Below are 17,500 nucleotides of genomic sequence, written 5' to 3'. Positions count from 1 at the left end.
TCGTCTTTCACAGGCGTGGCAGATAATTCTAATCATGCAATCAATCAGTCTGTCTGTCTGTCTGCCTGTGTCTGTGTCTGCGTCTGTGTCTGTCTCTGTCTGTCTCTCTCTCTCTCTCTCTCTCTCTCTCTCTCTCTCTCTCTCTCTATATATATATATATATATATATATATATATATATATATATATATATATATATATAGAGAGAGAGAGAGAGAGAGAGAGAGAGAGAGAGAGAGAGAGAGATAGACAGATAGATAGATAGATAGGTAGATAGATGTACCGAAGTTACTGATACATAATCTAGCACAAGCAATGTTAAACGAGTATAGCAATTTCTGTGTCTGCAGACACAAACCCCAAACAGCAAGCTTAAAAAAGTGCTCCTAGGAAAATCGGGGGATCCAGGACTCGCACTGTGGATTTACTTGAGCACTTGGCCCAGGTTTTCCAAGGACGAGTGAGCACAGGCAAACCTGGGGCCGGATTCACTAACATACGATTGTAAAGCATGTACCAGCGATCACTTCCCAACACGATTACCAGTGATGTTTACGTAAGATTCACGAAGAGATGGTAATTCGCTTCGTTAAAGGTACGATCATAAATCAATTTGTTCTAATGCTAGGCAAGGAAAGGCAATTCCACCAACCAGCGAGCGCCATACATAATCATTTAGCTTCCTTCGGCTATTCATATAGACAGAAGTCGACACAAGAGTGCGATTTTTTCGTTTTATTTTATTAAAGCACCGTAACAACCAAAGCACCATGCAAGCATATGTTTAAATTATTTTTATGCGAAATGTTAAAAGATCTTCCTGGCTTTTTATCGTCTAAATAGGAACCAGTACATTGTCATATCAATATATTACTTACCATAAACTAAATAACCAACACAAATATTTATTTATATATTTCTCTTCATTGTCAAAGAATGAACCGCTCAAAGCACATTTTTTTATTCATCGCCATCTATCGTCAAAGAAAGGAAATAATCCAAACTCATTCTTGCCCATGCGGTTTGGAGTTTCTAGTCTTTTGCTAAAATGCCGGCAGACACCGAAATTGCAATACTCGTTTAACATATTTTGAGATGGTAGACTTGCCAGTGTTCAGACCACTAGTAAATGTACAATGGTAACTCCGATGGTAAGTTGTTGGTGAATACCACCGCTGTCGGTATACGATCGTAAATGTAGTTACAGGCAATGATTACCAGCAAACGGTCAACAACTGCTTGAGATTTAGAAGAAATTGAAGCAATTTTGACTCATCCAGGTAGTGAAACCAAAAATGCTGGTCTGTAGGCCTACAAAGAAAAGGACTTTACTCTTCAAGCAGATTATTTAGCAATTGAAAAGGGAAAGCTAAAACTGCTTCAGCAATAATCTGCAAAAGAAAATGACAGTGACCGAATGTTTTTATTAAATCTTGGGTCCAAGACATGCCTCCTCTATCCACATCTAAGTACAACAATTATTGATTGAAGCCCAGTATTCGCATAGATTCTTTATTTTGCACGAATGTGTGAAAGAGGGAGTGTTCTTAAAAGTTCTTAAAACTTTAAACTTTTCATGCAATATCTATAAATAAACTTCATTTGTACACTCTGTATAGTCTTTACTGTTATTGTCAGTCGCTCCTCTGGTGATATTGGCTTTCTGTAGTTTGTAATTTCTTTCTCTAGATATGGTTTCGTGCATGATAAGTTTCTGGCCTCATCCTCATTAAACAGCATCTTGAAAAGTGTGTTCAAAATTCCGTTGATCACATCACGAATTTACCTTGCAGCAGAAGCATCCACTCCCTGAACTCGCGGCCAGTACCGTCGATCTACAGTATCATGGGGTCTGATGAATGTTGTCAGAGTAAGAAAGCTGCACTAAGGTAGCTGAAAAAAACGCCTAGTGGTGTGACCTCGATCCATAAAAAAATATATATATAAATAAAATAAAAAGATAAATAAATTAATAAAAAAAGTAAAAATCTGCCATGACCAGGTGAGTGCTAAACTTAGCATGAGTATGGGACAAAGTGCGCAAGATCGCTGGAAAGAGCACATCTGTGTCACCATCTGCTCTGAAGATATATGACATCATCCTCACAGACAAGAAAGATGTACATGAATCATTACAGATTTATGTACTGTCCCCTGTAGTTTTTTGTAGATTTTGTTATATACAGATGGCTCCACATGTGCTCAGCCAGCAAGGAGTCTCGCAGTAGGCCCTAATGACTGCTCCTGATTTCCCCATTTCTTTAAATTGCGGGAAAATGTGTTTTTCTTTCTATTTCTTACTAATGATATCAATATATTATTATTATTAAATAGTTATTAACATTTTGGCAACATTAAAGACGATATAATAATACAAAGGAAACTTTCCAGAAATCAAGGAAAAGGGTAAACAGGTGAGATAGGTAGGACTAATAACTGACTAAGCACTTGTAGAGTTATCTATGTGTAAAAACACTAAAGGAACTTATATTACTGTGGGCATGGCGTGTATTCTTGCCATACATGTCAGGTTAAATCATGGCAGAGATCTCCTTTGGAGCATCGTACATCGCCTGATTCTTCACTCCAGGCTGAAAAGGCTGATTCTTCACTCCAGGCTGAAAAGGAACGTCTAATGTTCTTCAACAAGACTGCAGTAGAACTTCCATACTTGTCATTTTGCCCAAGAAGTACAAAATAATATCTCACTTTTCGGAGAGTTCCCAAAAGTTCATTTCGAACCTATTCCATGGGATCTTTAGGGAGAGCACAATGCCATCCACATGAAAAGAAGATATAATCATCCCTATCCCCAAACCCGGCAAGAATGCTTCCATACCAGGGAATTCCTGCATCTGCAAGCTGGAGAAAATTGTAAACTTCATGTTGACATGGTTGCTAGAAAAGGAAAACGTGATGAACCTATATCAATATGGGTTTAGAAAATTGAGATCGACCACATTTACTCTTGTGAGGATGGAGACTGATACAGAATTCCTTCTCACAGCGATGTCACATTAGCAGTATTCTTTGACCTCGAAGAGGCTTATGGTACTACTTGGAAAAATGGCATATTCATGAAGCTGTATGACAATGGTTCGAGAGGAGCATTACCTACCTTCATACAAAGCTTCCTTGCAAATGGGAAGTTTAAATTGCAGGGGAGAAACAGCTTCTCAAACCTGGAAGTTCAGCTGGAAGGGATCCCACAAGGGAGTGTCTTAAGTGTGATCCTGTTTGCCATTGCTATTAATGACATAAAAAGATCGTTCCCAGTACTGTCTCATGTAGTTTGTATGTGGATGTCTTCGCATTGTACTGCTCATGAGAAAGCTTACAGATGTACAAGGATAGATGCCGACTGCGGTAAATGAAGTTGTGCAATGGACAACATACCATGGGTTCAAATTTCCCTCCAAGTGAGACCATGGCTATGCATTTCCACAAAAGACGTTTTAGGAGAAAACTCATTACGTTCAAGAGGTGAAGTGTTTGGGTCTATTTTTTTACTCAAGGATTAAGTGGGTGCCTCACACATACAGTTAAAGGGTGAAAGCTACAAAAGCACTTAGTATTTTGCGGGTTCTTTCACATCTATCTTGGGGTGTAGAAAAGGCGATGTTTCTGTGGCTTTACCAAGTACTTATTCATAGTAAACTTTACTATGGATGCGAGGCTTATTCATCTGCAACTCCCACTGTTCTCTAGCTGCTAGATTCAGTTCATAATGAAGTTCTCAGAATCTATACGAGGGCTTTCACCTGTGGAATGCCTGTATGATGAGAGTGGAGAACCACCTTTTTCATTACAGCGGGACTACATAAACCTGATTTACTACACGAGACTAAAAAGGATTTGGTAATTTCCTATATCCAGAATTGTTATCAACCCCTTGAGGACAGCCGATCATATGGCAGGAAAATTAGGAATCTTGTGGAAGCTATCAATTTGACTCTCTGTAGTTGGAACCAGTCTAGTCGAGCTGGATTTGGTCCGAATAGGGAAAGGGGACAGATCCGAAGCAGAAATCAGGGAGAAAATTGAACACACTTCAAAGTACCAAAGATCAGATGCAATATATACAGATGGTTTGAAATCTGAAAATGGTGTGAGCAGGAGGAAGATTGCAGTAGGCAGTCTTTCTCCGGCAGCTTCGATCTTCACTGCAGAGTTACACGCTATCCATACAACAGTCAAAATGATTGGAGACCATAGGAACGATTCTTGTGTAATTTATTGCGACTCTCGTAGTGTTTTGCAAGCAATGGATAGTTCAACCACATCAGGTTCAGGATTGACTTTTACTGATATCAGCACGTAAGAAGATAACTTTGTGTTGAGTGCAAGTTTTTCTATCAGTGGGAATGAGCTAGTTCATCGAAGGGCCACGGCAATTGCCGCTCAGCCCTGTGATGCTCATTTTCATGTCACACACCGGCTTAAACTCAGCAACAGAATTTTTCTTCGTGACAAATGGAGAGAGCAATGAAGGCATACCTCTAGACACAAACTACGAGACATTAGAGATGACCTTGGCAGTTCGGTGACCAGCGTTCATCCCAAATGACAAGAAGATATTGTGTTAACAAGGCTGAGAATCGGACACACAAGACTGACTCATGGGCCAATGATGGCTAAAAGTGAAGCACGTTGGAGGGGTGCCATGAACCATTAACGGTCGCACATATAATGGAAAGATGTGCAACATTCTCAGACGAAAGACGTATGTACTTGGCACCCCCCTCCTCCCCACAGACACACATACACTGAAAAATATATCGGGAGATGATTGTGACAGTTCTTTTTCGTTTAAACTTATAATATTTACGTTTTATCATGAATATAATATTTATTGTTGTTTATTTTTATGTTTTAAGCATTTTATCATTTAAACAATTTATATTTGCTGCTAATGACCTTAGCTGTTGACACGGTAGATAAATGATCAATCAATCAGTCCTGAAGTAATGAAATTTCTCTGGATCATCCCGTAGCAGCGATGTCACGTGGTGAAATTCTTCGAACTCTTGTCTTTTCTCAGTGATTTCCTGCACGTACACTTTTCATTTATAGCCATACAAATCATAATTTAAAAACTAATTTCTAATTTATGCATTTCTGGAACTCCCGCCAGGTTACTTGACAAAGAGAGAGAGAGAGAAGAAGAGAGAAGAGAAATAGAAAGAGAAAAAGAGAAGAGAGAAGAGAGAGAGAGAGAGAGAGAGAAGAGAGAAGAGAGAAGAGAGAAGAGAGAAGAGAGAAGAGAGAAGAGAGAAGAGAGAAAGAGGGAAAGAGAGAGAGAGAGAAAAAAAAAGAGAGCGCACAACAGTAGACATGTGTTGTGACGTCAAACGTAACCGAAGGGTTGACACTTGCCTGTTTACCATGGTGTGCCCCTCCCCCCCCTGCTTCGCCTCGCATCACACCGCGTTCGGTTTGACTGCTACCTTACACAGAGAATGAGCGTTTGTGGGCGTTTGTTTTCCCTTGCTTGTTTGTTTGTTTTCTTTAAATGGAACGAAAGGATTGCTTATGCACAAAAAAGGTTTCTTTTTGTATATGAATATTTACACATAATACTATATACATATGTCTCTATAAATAGACATACACACACACACACACACACACACACACACACACACACACACACACACACACACACACACACACACACACACACACACACACACACACATGTATATAATTAGTAAAATAACGATAATAATCACGCAACAAAACACAAAAGCAAAAATGGCAGCCAACCTAGAGCTACGAGACTACAGTACTAAAAATAATCCCCCCGAGAGATATATTTTTCTTTTTGTATTTTCAGACTGTTTAAAAAATAACTTTCACCTTCGCTTGCTGTGGCTCTCATGCTGACTCTCTCGCTCCCTTAACGTTCTCGCTTTGAATAATTCTACTTATGATTTCTTCCTCCGTTGTCTGTTTCCTTATTCATAGTACGCTTCTCTCTCTCTCTCTCTCTCTCTCTCTCTCTCTCTCTCTCTCTCTCTCTCTCTCTCTCTCTCTCTCTCTCTCTCTCTCTCTCTCTCTCTCTCTCTCTCTCTCTCTCTCTCTCTCTCTCTCTCTCTCTCTCTCTCTCTCTCTTTCTCTATCTCTCTCTCCAGATCTATCTCTTTATCTTTATCCCTCACTCTATGTATATACACCTTTCTCTTTCTGATAAACATACACCAAGAATATCTCTCACACGTTCCACCCATTCATCTTGTTTACAGTGATAATAATGATGATAATGATAATTAAAAAAAATAAGAAGAAGGGATATAACAATGAAATTCCCATTACACAACAATTCTAAGTTTCGACGAAACTGCATTAGAATCACAATATTGACTTCATAACTTTGGACATAATTCTTGAGAATGTCTGACTTAACAACTTGCAAGAGAGATGAATAATTCATACTCAGTATGATTCTGAGAAATAGGAATATGTTTCTCAATGGATTCTGTTTAATCTATGAATAATGACGCATTGTTACGTGACTTTCGTGCATGATTAATGTTTTCTTATGTGTAAAACGTGTGCAGTGGAGGAGTGACAACAAAATAGGTTTAAGCTGAATTATTGTTCTAATTATTGATGATAATTATAATTTTCATTATCAGTTGATAATACTAACGTTATTACTCTTACCATTATCATCAATGAGACAGAAGAGAGAAAGAGAGAGGAGAAACACTAAAAAGACAGAGGGTTGGAAAAATGCTAAGAATTTTGTCTGACTGACTAAGCTTTTAAAATCCTTCATAAAAAAACTACTTGGGGAAAGAGGCTGTGTACGGTTTTTATTTATTTTTCATACCTCTTTGTTTATTTTATCTCCCTTTTTAATCCTTTATCTTTGAGGGGGAGCGTATATTTGCGCGAGTAATTTTTGTTCGTGTGTGTATGCGAGACAGAGAAAGATTTCCGTAGGATAGTCTTAATTCCTTTTGCTTTTATGTTGTTATTTATTTTTACATTGAAGTTGAGTTTACCGTTACTGCTCAGAATACATTACATACTGGGGTGAGTTATATCCGTACGTGCTAATATGTGCTAATTCTTATCATTAGCGTTTTAATGGCTATCATGTTCTCCTTAGCCTACTTAACTCAAGAAAAAATTAACAATATAGTTCTATGTTTACATTATCTCATACGTGAGCAATATGCATCTTCAATTTCTACCGAGTTGAAAACCGTTTAAAACTACAGATAACAGAAAAATTGCTTCCGGCAACGATTTGTAATTTATTGTAATTTTCATGTCAGAGTTACAGCCTCATAAATGTCTTATCGGGTTTAAAGAGCCGATAATTCCGTGGTTTGTATGCATTGCCTTCATTCGCTGCAACACAGGAGATGTACTCTGATACTGGCTTTGCAATCGGCTTGTGGGTTGTTCTGCCGATCAACCTCTGTGGCTTATGTTAATGCCTCTCTCTCTCTCTCTCTCTCTCTCTCTCTCTCTCTCTCTCTCTCTCTCTCTCTCTCTCTCTCTCTCTCTCTCTCTCCTCTCTCTCTCTCTCTCTCTCTTCTCATCTCTTCTCTCTCTCTCTCTCTTCTCTCTCCCTCTCTCTCTCTCTCTTCTCTCTCCCTCTCTCTCTCTCTCTCTCTCTCTCTCTCTCTCTCTCTCATGTTACTGTTCTTTGCTGGCGTGCAGTTATATTTACAGTGAAATGATCACAACTTTGTGTTTGTATTCAGGTGATTAAACGGTGAGAGCTATGGCTGATAAAGCTCAGGGTACTGAGCACATTGGCTGAGGTGAACGAAAAACGAAAGCATTGTCATTGTCACTATCATTATCATTATGATTATTATCATCACCAAGTTAATTAAGTAACGAAATGCAATTACAACATCGTTCACTGGGCATTCCGTAAATGGATAAAACAATGAATAACAACAAAATCGTATTCACTCCAAGTACCTTTCGATGGCCAACGCAATAATTATCAACGGTTAATAGTTGCAATTGCACGAAACAATATATACGAGACAACATTTCAGGCGTCAGGGGAGGATTATTGCAACTGAAATAAATAAGGATTTGTTAACAGAAGTTTATGGCGTTATACCGATCGCTTTGGGCGCCGTTGTGAACTGTTACAATTCCCTCTTTAATTCAATACAAGCTGATGAATATCGAGAACGAGAAGAATACCAGGGAAATACAAGGAAAAAAGAAGAGGGATGGGAGAGAAGACAAGAGGGACAGCGAGGGAAAGAATAGAGAAACGAAGAGAGAAGATAGAGACAAAAGATGACAGAGACAAGGGGAGTAAGTATTTCTTCAAGTCAATCCATCGCGTTGAGTTCAGATGTAGAGATCAGTACCGTAGAATGATTAATTGGCTCCCAAACCCTACGGGGACTTTCACCAGCTTACATTTGCCCTGTAATTAAGAACGTGCTAATTGCCTCAACATTTACCTGAACAAGAATCGGTAGCGACAGCGGGTGGTTCGCGTATGAGGCGAGAAGCCAGAAGCGAAACCAATAATTGCGGTGATTAAGTGGAAAAGGCTTTAGACGAGATAGCAATAAGCAACTCGATCAGTGAGCATGGTGGTCTTTACTGCTTTAACTCACTGTTCAGTGCATCAGAATATAATCCAGTATTAAGACGATATTAGGTTCTTATCATCAACAACTCGGAGATGTGTGCGTGTACATGTAAATGAGTATGTGTGTGTGTGTGTGTGTGTGTGTGTGTGTGTGTGTGTCTGTGTGTGTGAGTGTGTGTGTGTGTGTATGTGTGTGTGTGTGTGTGTGTTTTGTGAGTACACGCGCGTGTGTGTGTAAATATGTACATGTCATTTTATGCATATGTTCGTGGATGAGCACATGTTCATATACATGTCCTCATATCTATAGGCATACGCGTATGTGTATGTAGTACGTAAGTGTGCGTGTGAACAAGTGAAATAACACAAGAGCATGCATGGGTGTGTGTGTGTGAGCGAGAACGATTGCGGGTATGCATAATTACATGTGTATATATGCGAGTATTTACAGAAACGTCTACATCAAACTTTACATAATTAAACATCACCTCCAATATTAATCTAAAACTACTTCTGTGACTGTACATGTGAGTGTAAACCCGTAGCTACGGCCATTGGCATCGTATATTTGCTTCCTTTTAAACCGTACATACTTTTGTTGGCAGTACTTCTGTTTCCTGAAAATCAGAAAAAAACATGAAGAAAATATGATTGGAATAGAGAATGAAGACAATGAGTTCTGTTTATTATCTTTTTTATCATTATTGTTGTTTAATAGTAATATCTTAATTATTATCATTATTATTTAAATTAGCAATGTTATCATCATCTTCATCTTCATCTTCATATTAATCTTTATCATTATCTTCATCTTAATCTTCATCATTATCTTCATCTTCATATTAATCTTTATCATTATCTTCATCTTCATCTTACTCTTACTCTTCATTCTCATCTTCATCCTTATTATCTAATTATCTTATCCTTATTATTACCATTATTATCATTATACAACTTTGGTAGTGACAGCGTTCTAAAGTAAAGTTAATTGTATAAATATAATTAACTTTACTATAAGCTATTGGCTCACAAGCCGCAGGTGTCATACGCTGGCTAAGGGATAGCTGTTGCAAAAGTAAAAAGTAATAAATTACTAAACAGATATGCAATAGGCAAAATCTCTGTCTCAGGTGCGGGGTGCCATATTTTAATTGCCTTAGCATTTATTTTCCCATTTTCTTTGGTTTACGATTAACAAAAAACTTTTTGTATTTAGGGGATACTCTTCGAGACTAGTGAATCTTTCCCATTTACTTATTTTCAATTACATAAAAGTGAAAAAAACGAGCCTGCATCAATATCTAAAATACAAAAAAAAGAAGAAGGATGGATTAGATATAAGTCAACTTTAGTGTTCACTTTATTATGGGAGTAAACTTGCTTTGTCTATTATAAAGGATTCGAACAACTTCAATGCAGAGGATTCGAAACGTCTTCCTCGCACACGATTATGATGGACATTTCTTACAAATGCACCGCGTTCAGGTTATTTTGTATTGGTAGGCAATCAGTGAATGAATGTCATTACAACATTTTTCACTTTCATCCTTCAAAAAGAATAGATATCTGTACATAAACGGGGTTTCGGAGGCAGTAAGTGTTTAACACCTGCGTCACAAATCTTTGGCGGTTTTCCGTATAGCAGACGAATTTCGGTTGTTTTGCACCCTTTTTCCCTGTGGTGGGCTTTTTTGTGCGTAGATGAATGTGTCATGTTCACAAACTTTTATACTATCATTCTAAACTATTTTTAGGTTATTATGTAATGCAGTAGATAGTTTTAGTGGAGATTTTCTGCGCAGGTGTTTCGCTTGCAGAGTTCCTCTCGTTTATGTCGCTCTGTTGCGCTTCGAGATATTTTTTCTACTTGCTTGAAGTACAATGTGTGGCACGACAGATCGCTAAGTCCCTTTTTTTTGCATCTGTGCTTGGTGTTAATTCTTATAACTACTATATCTATCTATTCATCTGTCTAGTTAACTACAAATTTCTTTGGTATAAATTATATTCCAATCATAATCATTACAAAGGTTTGGATATATCTCTGCACAGAGCGAAAGATTTCTTTTGTAAATTTTCATATACAACATACTGTGTGTGTTTTCATATAAAATTTAATATCTTCTTTCTTTTTCTCTTTTACGTTTAGAGTTATTATTATTCTATTATTACTTTCAAGTCCATTTACGTGTTTATCAACACATCCGAAATTATTTATACGCGTTCTTCCTAACCTCTCTATCTTGCAACACTCGCTTTCACCGGACGCACCTTTAGGATCGAGTGAAAAAGATAATCTCGTTTTCCCTCTTCTTCATTCCTCTGCTTTCCTCTCGTCTTATTTTCTTTTAATCTTTTCTATTGGTTTATCTGTCTGTCTCTTCCCTGTCTGTCCCTCCCTGTCTCTGCTCAAGAATCCTTTGGACGATTGTTTGTGTTCCTCCTTTACGCCGCTTATTTTTCTTTTCAGTTTTCTTCCTCTTCTGTTTCTTTTTTTCCTGGTACGGATCTCGCTCTCTCTCTCTCTCTCTCTCTCTCTCTCTCTCTCTCTCTCTCTCTCTCTCTCTCTCTCTCTCTCTCTCTCTCTCTCTCTCTCTCTCTCTCTCTCTCTCTCTCTCTCTCTCTCTCTCTCTCTCTCTCTCTCTCTCTCTCCTCTCTCTCTCCTCTGTATGTGTGTGTGTGTGTGTGTGTGTTTGTGTGTGTGTGTGAGTGTGTGTGTTTGTGTGTGTGTGTGTGTGTTTCTGCGTGTGCGTGTGCAAGTACATACAAGTCCGTATATGTACATGTACGTGTATCTATACATTCATTTATATGTGCGGATACTTATACTTATATTTAGGGTATACGTTTCGAGGCTACTGAATCATTGCCATTATCGCCTTTCAGTTATGTAAAAAAAAAAAAAAAAAAGTATATGCATATATATATATATATATATATATATATATATATATATATATATATATATATATATATATGTATATATATATATGTATATACATATATCTTAAGATGCATAGGCAGAAACAAGGCAAATTATGTTTTGACGTTATAACTTGCACAGTTTCAGTCACAATGCATTCGAACTAGTTTAGCGCGGAGTATTCGAAACGCCCTTTTTGCCCAGTATTATGATGAACATTTCTTATGTACCGTGTCCAGGTTTTTTTGTATTAGTAGGCAGTTACTGATTGAATGTAAAATGTCTTTATACTCTTTCCTTTTTAATCACCCCAAAATGTAAATAGATAAATAAATATATGTAAAAACCGGTTAAACACGAGGTTTTTCGTATAGCAGACGAATTTCGATTATCTGGCACCTTTTGACTCTGGCGGTTTTTTCTTTCTTTCTTTCTTTCTTTTATTTTGCGTAGATGATGCGCCATGTTCAGTGATGGTTACAATATCACTCTAAACCATTTTTAAGCGATGTTGTAATGCAGTAGCCTCTCTTCAAGCGCTTCGTTTGTAGAGAGTTCGTCCAGTTAATGTTGCCTTTGTACGCTCCGGTATTTTTTCGATACAATTTCTGCCTGCAGTTACTTTTTTTTCCTTGAAGCGTTGTGACACGATAGATTAAAATACTTGGCGAGGGTCTTCATTCTTGTGGCTGCCTCCTAATCAACTAATCTTGTTAGTTGACTACAGTTTTCATTAGTAGAAATTTTATTCATAATCATAATTTTCTTCCCTCTATCAAACGATGCAAGAGCTACTGGAGTATCTGTATTGAACAACGATAAATCTGCTTTATTACGTTAAACAATAGATTTTTTTTTCTTTTTTGTCTTTTTCGTCTATAATAATTTCCTTTTTTTTTTTTTTTTTTTTTTTTACGGTAGGTTCATGTTTGAGCCGCCGTGGTCACAGCATGATACTTAATTGTAGTTTTCATGTTGTGATGCTCTTGGAGTGAGTACGTGGTAGGGTTCCCAGTTCCTTTCCACGGAGAGTGCCGGTGGTACCTTTTAGGTAATCATTCTCTCTATTTATCCGAGTTTGGGACCAGCACTGACTTAATAATTTCCTACTAGTCGATTATTATTCTCAAGTCATAAGCATGTTTATCAGCATATGAAATCATCTGCACGTGCTCCTTCTAACCTCCTCTTTCCTCCCAGCGCCTTCTCCTTCTCTGGCTGCGTGCAATCTTGCAACGCTCGCCACTCGCACCTTTTAGGATCGAGTGAAAAAGATCCTCTCCTCCCCCACGTTCTTTTCTTCTTTCTTGTTTCCCCCTCTTCGTATTTTCTTTTTTATATCGATTCTGTGTCATCACATGTTGTTGTGATCTTTTACCTCTGTCTTTCTCTCTCTCTCTCTCTCTCTCTCTCTCTCTCTCTCTCTCTCTCTCTCTCTCTCTCTCTCTCTCTCTCTCTCTCTCTTCCTCTCTCTCTCCTCTCTCTCTCTCTCTCTCTCTCTCTCTCTCTCTCTCTCTCTCTCTCTCTCTCTCTCTCTCTCTCTCTTTTGTCTATATATTCCATTAAATATTTACTAACGTTTATAAATAATTTGAGATAGATCGAAAATAGGTGAATATGTGTATGTGTGTGTGTGTGTGTGTGTGTGTGTGTGTGTGTGTGTGTGTGTGTGTGTGTGTGTGTGTGTGTTGTGCGCTTGTGTGTGTGTGTGTGTGTGTGTGTGCGTGTGTGTGTGTGTGTGTGTGTGTGTGGTGTGTGCGTGCGTGCGTGCGTGCGTGCGTGTGTGTGTGTGTGTGTGCGCGTGTGTGTGTGTGTGTGTGTGTGTGTGTGTGTGTGTGTGTGTGTGTGTGTGTGTGTGCGTGCGTGCGTGTGTGTGTGTGTGTGTGTGTGTGTGTATTTGTGTGTGTGTGTGTTTATATCCTAAGTTTGTAATCATTACCTGTCATGAAACAAAGTATTCTGAACCATTTATTAGATAAAAGCACACCGATATAAAGGTCAGGAAACTATTTCCGATTTTTATGAATACAATATGGAAATGAAACCACAGTCCGGTGACAGAAACGATTCCAAAATCTAATGTCATTTACTTAAATTGGCTTTTCTCCCGTGGACAAAACTGCAGTAGTCACAGTTCCTAAAATGAAGGTGAGCAGTTGTGATAACAAAGTGCACAATTTTCATACTCTTTTGCGGTAACACAAATCGACATCGGAACACAACGACATGCACACACACACGCGCGCAAACACACACACACACACACACACACACACACACACACACACACACACCACACACACAATGAATCAGCGTAGCAAACGAATATGTTAAAATCTCTTGCATGTTAAGCATGGTTTGGTACTGATCAGTCTACCTAGGTTTTTAACGTTGCATTTTTTTCCATATTTGAAATAAGTAATGAGTTAAAGATGACCATAATAACGTTAAAGAGGGATTATTTTTCTTTTCTTTTCTTTTCTTTTCTTTTCCTACTTGCTTGGGTTGGGATGTGTGTATGTTTGTGTGTTTATGTGTTTGTGTGTTTATGTGTGTGTGTGTGTGTGTGTGTGTGTGTGTGTGTGTGTGTGTGTGTGTGTGTGTGTGTCTGTGTGCGTGTGTGGCACTAACATGACATTTACGCTTATGAAAAATTAAACAAATGATGAACACTTTGAAAATGTAAAATGGTGTATCATGCATTTTCATTTGCACATTTGCATCTATATTTAATTATTCAAGCTTGAAATAGGTGCTGTTATTTTCTGTGTTCTGTAAAATGGTCATTAATTTTAGTATTTTATAGTAATATACACTGCAGCTTAGAGACATGAGATAAATGACCGATGTTAAGTAAATATAAAAGTTCAATTAAATAAGTAATTTTATACTTGAATGTAAATAACTGGGAAAAAATCGCTATGTTACGTTATTATTCCAAAGAATAATTGCACAATCTCTCTCTCTCTCTCTCTCTCTCTCTCTCTCTCTCTCTCTCTCTCTCTCTCTCTCTCTCTCTCTCTCTCTCTCTCTCTCTCTCTCTCTCTCTCTCTCTCTCTCTCTCTCTCTCTCTCTCTCTCTCTCTCTCTTCTCTCTCTCTCTCTCTCTCTCTCTCTCTCTCTCTCTCTCTCTCTCTCTCTCTCTCTCTCTCTCTCTCTCTCTCTCTCTCTCTCTCTCTCTCTCTCTCTCTCTCTCTCTCTCTCTCTCTCTATTTAGTCTATCTATTTCTTTCGGATTAGCGACAATCATCGTCATCAATAAAAAAAAAAAAAAAAAAAAAAAAAAAAAAAAAAAAAAAAAAAAAAAAAAATATATATATATATATATATATATATATATATATAATATATATATATATATATATATATATATATATACATATATATATATATATATATATATATATATATATATATATATATATATATATATATATATATATATATATATATATATATACATATTTATATATACGACAACCATATTTCCATTGCATCTGACGTGGCATAAAGACCTGGGGGGCTTTGCTCTGCCTTTGTTCCCTTGAGTGACAGGAGTGACAACCTCTATCTCGCTTGACAGTGGTGGAGTCGCTGTCGATCTCCAAAAGGAATATTTCACGAGTAAATAGCACAAGCTGCGGCGTCGATGCAGGTCTTGGTAAATTTGATCCCTGCGGTAAGAGAGAGAGAGAGAGAGAGATGGAGGTAGATTAGTATATAGTTATATATAGAGATAAATGTAGATATGGATACAGAGAAGGAAACAGATATAATATATATATATATATATATATATATATATATATATATATATATATATATATATATATATATATATTTGTGATATATATATTCGTATTTGTTATAAAATAGAATTAAAGTACAGAGATTAATCTTCTTCTGCAGCACCTTAGAAATATTACAGGAACGTTTCCTCTGTTCTCATTACCGCCATCGTCCCCTGGATCAGCGTTTCACTAAATTTTCATTCATTATGTTGCAGGAAAATACCGCTACGTCCTCCATCACTGGCGCTCGCTCCTACCTTAATTGCCGATGATTTAAACACATTCTCTGTTACTTGATTAACGGGGAGAAATATGAGACTGATCTTATGTAAACGTCTCCCCCAACCAGAATTTAACTGTATAGTCAAGTGGCGGTAGCCAAAGAGCATAAATCCTTACCCATAAAACACACACACACACACACACACACACACACACACACACACACACACACACAACACACACACACACACACACACACACACACACACACACACACACACACACACACACACACACACAAACACACGCACACACACACAGACACACACACACACACACGGATATATATATATATATATATATATATATATATATATATATATATATATATATATATATATATATATATATATATTTACATACATATATATATATATATATGTATATATATATATATATATATATATATATATATATATATATATATATATATATATATATATATATATATATATATATATATATTAGTTAGATTGATAGTTAGACAGATAGAAGGGTAATTAGACAGACTGAGAGATAGATATTTGATACACTTACGCATACATTTGTGTTTGTGTGAGAGCGAATGCCCATGTGCGTGTCTGTATGTGGGAGTGCGTGTTTATTTGTATTTGTTATTTTTCGATCGTCTGAAGCGTCTAATACTGCGAGGCTAAGCTAAAAGTATGGAACATTGAGGTTCTTCTACAAGGAAAGGTCGACAGAGGCTTGCTCCATGCTGCTAAGAGAAAGGATTACTTGCTTGATAGAAATATTATGATAATATCATTATAAAAGAAACAATAGGGAGCGGGAAAAACTGAAAGTGAAATTGAAATAGTTTATATGACCATAATTAGTATTATAAATCGAATGGATACATTCAATAGTACAGTAACGTTGTTCATCCCTTTTGACAGTGGAACTCTCTTAAAAAGGCAGTAATTTAACAAGTTTATGCAGAAGTATGGGCCGAGGTAATCAGTTATATTGACTGGTACCCAGAATAAATATAAAATATGAAACAACATCGACAATACATTTATTTTGCAACATGCAAAGGTAACTGCCTGAAGCAAGTTAGTAAAATAGAATATTACATTTGCAAACACACAAATAAGAACAATGTGTGGAATAAATTGTATACAAAGCCAAGATAATAATGGTATATAATGTGGGATTAAGGACAGGAATATGATTAGTTGTCAATAGTAATGACACAAATTATTTTGCTCAACATAGCTATTGTTATATTTGGCTAAAAAGCATTGCTTCAGAGCATTTTTTAAACACCTGAAAAATAGGTTAATTCCTTAGATTTTCGGGAAGACTATTCCAGATTTTTGCACCACGATAATCTATGAGTGTTTTTGACTGGGACGAGCTACAGAATGGGAGCTTGGGAAGGGTGGTATTTCTTAAAGTATAGTAAGTATTGTTGCGGTATGTGAATATCATTTTATATTTACTTCTTAAAAAGTTAAAAAGTGTATGTAGTAGAGCAGTAATCACATGAGTTCATAAAATATTAGTATATTTAATTTTGTGAAAGACGCGTTAGTATGTTCGTACCTGTGCAAGCGGACAATGCATCTTACGATTTTCTTTTGAGCAATAAGCACACATTAGAGGCGATTCTTGAGAACTCCACTTAATACATTACAGTAAGATGAGGGTATACCAATGAAACATATATCTGTTTGAAGACTTCGGTGGACAGTATATTTTTCATATGGTAAATGATGTCACGTTGCTTAGATTTTTTGCCAATTATGTCTTGGATATTTAGGGTCCAACTCGACTTTAACACCTAGAAATTTAGTGCAGTAGTGCGTTTGATAATTTTACTGTTGAGTCGTGGTTGTGGTAGGATGGTAGGCATCTCTTTATTCCAGTAAAATATAATAAAGTGAAATATATCGGTGCTTAAATTACGGAGAAT

This window comes from Penaeus monodon, chromosome 2 (genome assembly GCF_015228065.2).
Source record: "Penaeus monodon isolate SGIC_2016 chromosome 2, NSTDA_Pmon_1, whole genome shotgun sequence".
NCBI classification, from domain to species: Eukaryota; Metazoa; Arthropoda; class Malacostraca; order Decapoda; family Penaeidae; genus Penaeus; species Penaeus monodon.
This window is presented reverse-complemented; position numbering follows the sequence as displayed.